This window comes from Alexandromys fortis, unplaced genomic scaffold (genome assembly GCF_014885135.2).
Source record: "Alexandromys fortis isolate MF-2015 unplaced genomic scaffold, M_Fortis_MF-2015_v1.1 scaffold_37, whole genome shotgun sequence".
In the NCBI taxonomy this organism is placed as follows: Eukaryota; Metazoa; Chordata; class Mammalia; order Rodentia; family Cricetidae; genus Alexandromys; species Alexandromys fortis.
The window spans coordinates 1,942,719-1,949,397 of NW_026067914.1; positions in this window are offsets into that span (position 1 = coordinate 1,942,719).

Below are 6,679 nucleotides of genomic sequence, written 5' to 3' on the forward strand. Positions count from 1 at the left end.
GGGTGTCCTGGTGAAAGTGTGTTGGCAGGTGTTTCTATCTATAGCACTTGGAATGCCAGGCATTTTGTCTGAATGGTCTGTTCTTGGGTGGAAGTCAGGTAACTCAGCTTGTAATTCCTCTCACAGCCAGGTAATTGCCTCAGGGTAAACTCCTGAGACTTGGGCCTCTTATTAAATTTATTGAGGGCCAAGTTCTACTCTGGCAGGTGATAATAGTTGGAAATAAAGAATTTCCTTTGGGTGACCTATCCATACTTAGCTTATTATGGCTGACCCCCACAAAAATCTTTCTACACACCTGCAACAAATACACCAGTTAAGAGATCACCATTCTCTATTAACCTTCATCAGGCGATGAAAGGAGAAAGAGACAGAGACCCACATTGGAGCACCGGACAGAAATCTCAAGGTCCAAATCAGGAGCAGAAGGAGAGAGAGCACGAGCAAGGAACTCAGGACCGCGAGGGGTGCACCCACACACTGAGACAATGGGGATGTTCTCAGGAACTCACCAAGGCCAGCTGGCCTGGATCTGAAAAAGCCTGGGATAAAACCGGACTCACTGAACATAGTGGACAATGAGGACTACTGAGAACTCAAGAACAATGGCAATGGGTTTTTGTTCCTACTGCACGAACTGGCTCTGTGGGAGCCTAGGCAGTTTGGATGCTCACCTTACTAGGCCTGGATGGAGGTGGGTGGTCCTTGGACTTCCCACAGGGCAGGGAAACTTGATTGTTCTTTGGGCTAACGAGGGAGGGGGACTTGATTGGGGGAGGGGGAGGAAACAGGAGGCAGTGGCGGGGAAGAATCAGAAATCTTTAATAAATAAATAAAAATTAAAAAAAAGAGATCACCATTCTCATTTACAATAATATTAAAGCCAATATATCCTGGAAAATCATAACAAGGGGGAAAGGTCCTCCTTGAAAACACGAAATCTCTGAAGAATGGGACTGATAAAAGCAATATAAAATGGAAAGACCCCTGTCTTCATTCATAGGTTGAAAAAATACTGTGATGATGATCGTCCTTCCAGACTCAGCTTACAGATTCAATGCAGTCACTATCAAAATACCAACAACATTCTCCTCAGAAATAGAAAAAAAATCCTAAAATTTATATGGAGCCAGAAAAATTCTGGATAATCAAAAATTTTAGTAAAAAGAAAAATATTGGTGAGATTGCCAAAGTGAACCTCAAGATAGATAAATTATAGTGCTACAGTAATCAAAGAATCTGGTGCTGGCACAGAAACAGACATGAACAGCAGGACATGGGTGACGTGTATGTGGAACTAAGCACATATAGATCACAAAACAAACCACATTTCTACATATAGATGATAGTAGGTTAAAAACCTGAGTGTGTATAGCTTTCAGTGAAATATAAATGTTGACATTTTCAATAATCATGTATTTCAAGGACATTATGATACATGTATATAAAAGATGCAGGAAGAAAAATATTGAATCATCTTATGTAAACATGGAATTCATGAGTTTGAAATGACCGAAGTAGAGGTAAAACCATGGATACCTGGAAGAAAGAGCTGGCAATATAAAATATGCACCTGTTAATTAGCTTTATTGTGGGGAAAGCTTCATTTTATCATGCCATCATTTTGCATTTATTAAATACACTTTTGAGTATATTGTAATAAACTAAAAAAAATCACAAAATAATTCTGGCACATGAACAACTAGCATAGTTCAGAAACTCACTGGATATTGTCCATTCTCAATTGTATATTGTTGTTCCTATATCAGAAAATCATTTTCATTTATAAGCAAGTGAATGACATCATTTTTATAGTGGGTAAATCTGACTTTCATACCACGATCCCCGCCAGTTGTCCATTTGAAACAACAAGAGCAGTGATTGGTAAGGAGCATGGGCAACTTTTAGTTGTAGGGCATAAACACACAAGTTCCCATGGCTCTCTGAAAATGGCAAGTGACGTTAGATAAAATATGAGAAATCTTACTGCAATACTTCATGTCATCTTTAAGAGGTTTCTCTCTGTTTATTGTGTTTAACTGTAGGAGGGTCTCCCTTAACATTTTCTCACTAAATCTACCATAAGTCAATGAATACCTCACTTAGAATAGGGGTCCATGGATAGCTGAATAAGTGAAGCCTGGGCTGTCGAAATAGAACCTGAACATACAAATATTACTAAAAGCAGTTTCTGTGTATGAAAGAAGGCACAACACTGATTAGTGTAAATGTGGCGTGTTCCAACAATTTTCCAATGATCATGGCAGAAAGGCTTTCCTGTGGTTTCCTTTGTGTGTCTGGCTATAAGGTGCAGATTCCGTTGGTTTCCTCATGTTCTATAAGGTCCTAGAATTGTCCGCGGAACTCAAGAGACGAGTTTATTTACCAGATTACCAACCTCTCATATATAATTGAAGATACTGTTAGACTTACCCTCCCATAGATCATGCGTTTAAAGGGGTGGGGGACTAGAGCTGGATGAAATTTAAAAATGCCTCAGTGGACTTCAAACTGCACACATAGGCACTCCGTTCCCCAAGAGCACTTTATTGGGAAATATGACGAATGCACACATATGCACAGACCTTCTCTGTCAGCTTCTGCCAGTTTTGGAATATATAAATTTTTGGTGGATTGGTTGGTTAGATCACTGCGGCTCTTATTGCTGTATTTATTTTCATTGTTGTGAATCTTCCCCCCACTCCCAAGCTGTTGAAAACAAGGAAAGAAATGGTAACCATGGAACAATGTGGGCAGTTTCCATTTGTGTAACTTCCATTTTTTCCTTCTACTCTTCAAGCATCTATAAAATCCTGTGTCATGTTCTCAAGTGTGTCCTATATCCAGCCCTCCATGACACACGATAGCAAGATCTTACCTAACTCCTGAAACCTCCCTCACTGCATGGTAGTTTCAGGAGTCCCACAGAAACAGAAGCCCTGGCTTAGGGATCGTCATTCAGCTTGTTGGTACCACAGCATCATTCTGTCATCTGGATCTAAGCTCAGATCACAGATGTGTCGACACTTTGTTAATATTCCCGTGGCAGATGAAGCGACAGCGTGTGGCATCTGGTTAGCGTTTAGAGAAGCTCGCAGCTATACTTCTCATTAAGTGGGGATGGCTTGGCTTGCCGTGGGGCTGGCAGGAATTTTCAAGCTCTGTTATTCTCGTAACACATGCCAGATGCCAGCCTGGATCTATAAACACGAGCCAGGTTCAACTTGAAAATATTAATGTGCTACATTGGAAACTGCTGCTACCAATTCAACTTTCCAAAATTTTACATATGCAGCTAAAGGAATGAATTCCTGGGGCGCTGGGGTAAGAACAGTGGAGAGAGAACTGGAGTATTGGGGGGGGGTGTAGAAAGAGACTGTGATTTGGCCCGAATGGAGAATGGACCTGTTCTCATGCAACTAGAAAGAGCCTGAGTATAGTGAGGTAACACTGCTTTACTGTAAAAGAGACCAGACAGGGGAGGCTGTAAGTGAGGGTTTAACTCTTGCTTCTTTCAATGCCAAGGATTTAGTGGGATGGAATCTAAAAGATGCCTCTGAGACCATGCTCACTTACAAATTACACTAATGGTGATAGAACGTCTTTCTCTAGGCATCAGTCAGCATATGCAAAATAGGTACAGGATGCTTGCCCCATATGAATATAAAAACCAGTGATTAAACTTCTGGAAAAAAAATGACTGTTGTTATCATAGTCTGAAGAGCCTCCTGAAGATATTTTTGGGGGTACAGTTGTATTATTTATAATATTTACCTGCTCTTAATGCCATATAATTTTGAGATGTTGTTTATTTACATTATTTCCCTTTGATTTTGAATTGTTGTCAAAATGAATAGATGTCTGTAATTTCTGCACAAAGAGCCTGAAGCAGAGAATGTTACTAGTTCAAGGCCAGCCTGGACTGTATAGTGGAGTTCTAGCCAGTAAGGGCTACAGAGTCAGATTCTGGCCCCAAATTTAACTAACTAGAACATTAAAAATAAATAAATAAATGCCAAAATGACATGGCGTGGATTTTTAAAATTCAAGGATATTCATAGTGTACTTGTTTTGAATGGATGGCAATAGATAACTAGGACCTGAAATGGAACTTCATGGCACAAAAAGAAATGATAGATTCATAAATACTATTCCTGCTCATAGAATAATATATTTACATTATTTCATATGAGGTATAGTATTTGAAGATAAACTAAGGTCAAATTCCTGGTTTCATACTCTATGACTTGGTGACTTGAGGAAGTGATTATTAAATACTTGGTACCTTGGCTTCTGAATCTATAAAATGAGACTATGCCATCAAGTTAAAAAGAATTAATGAACATAAAATACTTAATAAGGCCCATGGTTTGTAGCAAGTGCATTATGAATTATAGTTGTTAATATTGGTTATTATGGGTGTGGTCAGGGGGAACAGGGAATCCTGAAAGTTTATTATTATTCAGTACTAAACAGTCAATCCTGCAAACATGCACACAAGTAACATTGCACAGACATCATTAACACTTCCAGGGAGATCTGTTCTCCACCTCTGCGCCTTGCTTTTTATGCAACTATGACGTTTTTTACCTAACCTCTAAATGTGTCACAGTCTTCTGGGGGGGATCAAATTGTAATTAGCTTCTACTTCAGTTCAGAGAACAAAACCTAGCTGGCTGAAGTGGGGGAAGGGCAGTGGGGACAAGCTCCTGAGAATGTCATTGACGGTACATAGGATAAGCACCAGTTGGCTTGCAAAAGGGTTTTCTGGAGTTTGTTGCTCTCTGAAAGTTTTTTTTTTCTCCGTTTTCTTGTAGCCCAAGAAGTAAGGACAGGTATTACTTAGACATTCTTTTGTAGAGGAAGGGGCTGCTTACATGAAGGGACACAGAGAGAAGGGTAACTGGGTGAAGATTTGGAGCATTCTGTAAACATAAGCTGTCCTGGATGTCATGTACCTAGAAAAAGATTATCCACGGTAAAAACATACAAATAAATAACACGATGCATATTGAACAGGGTGCATTAATGCATTCCTAAACATATAAAAATTATGTAATTCTAATCTCAAAAATAAAAAAGGTTTAAAAGCACATCAATAGTGATATAAGGTGATATTGGCCACATCGGCCTTGTGACAAAACTCTTCTATGTTCTTGTTCTTTTCCCTGACCTAACCCCACCCGTGTAGGAAGAAACAGGAAATGAGGAAGTGTCCATCTTCTGCCCAGTCTCTTCAAGGACTAGAAAATTGTTTTAATTTTGTTTTTAAAGAAAAAGGTTTAGTTTAAGATAATGATTATTATTAATAATAATAAACTAGCTATTATACAGACATCTACTGGCTAAATGAAGCAAGAAATTCAAGTAAATTTAATTTAAACCACAAAGCTTAAATTTGAGCCCAACTAGAGCAGTTCAAGAAATTTCTCTCAAGTCTCTAGTGCTCAAGTGAATTACTCTTACGTTGTAGTATCCTTATAAACACAGGTTTAAAAATGCCTACACAGAATGTGACAATTTGAATTGTAGCCAATAGAAATATCATATAAGTCATGTAAAAAATTACAGCACATACTTTCTTAAGTCTACAGGATGAGATATACTTTACAACAAGTTAATGAAATGACAAGCATCATGGACAAAGAGGAATAACTAAACAAGCCAAAGAATGAACACACAAGGAGAACGCTGTACTCCAGGTGAAGATGATATTGGCAGGCACTTGTGGGCGTGGTGGGTGAAAACACAACAAAAGTGATGGATGATAAACCCAGCAAGGGAGCAGTGGACTGGGCTGTCACTGAAAAGCAGTGGTGGGATTGTGGAGGAGGCTCAGTTGGTAAGAGTGCGTGCTGTGTAAGCATGCAGACCTGAGGGGGTTGCCAGCACTCATTCTTGATCTACTGACACAGCTGCACACGCCTGGAACACCAGCCCTGAGAAAGACACAGGTGCATCCCTAGAACTTGAGGGCCAGCCTAAATAAATGGCAAATGTCAAGTCAGTGAGAGTCCCTTTGTCATTGGAATAAGGTGGAACAGGAGAAAGTATAGCTTTCTCTGGTGTCTGAGCACAGCAACCTACCATGTACATACACATATACACCACAGCCATACACTGCCACTTCCACACACACGAATCTTTAGGATTTTTTTCTCTTATTTCTAGGCAGCAGTTCTCAATGTATGTGTCACAATCCCTGGGGTCTCGTGTCGGTTATCCTTCATATCAATATTTCTATTATGATTCATAACAGTAGGCAAGATTACAGTTATGAAGTAGTAATGGGATAATTTTATGGTTGTGGGTCACCACAACATGAGAACCACTGGTTTTGAGATTATAACATAATTACATCATTTGTCCCTTCCTTTTTCGTCCTTCCAAACATTCCCACATTCTCCTCCTTGCTCTCTTTAAAATTTTTTTCATTAAAAATTTATTTATTAACATTTAATGTGCTTTGAAATGAATTTGCATTTTGCAAAGAACAGAATATATTTTCATAATACGTTATCAAGGAAATACCACCCCAGAAAGGTCACTTCTTTTTTTTTTATTGAGAATAAGAAAAAAAAAGTTTCTGCCTCCTCCCAGCCTCCCATTTCCCTCCCCCCCACTCTTCTCCCCCTCCCCCCACTCTTTTCCCCCTCCCCCCACTCCTCTCCCCCTCCCC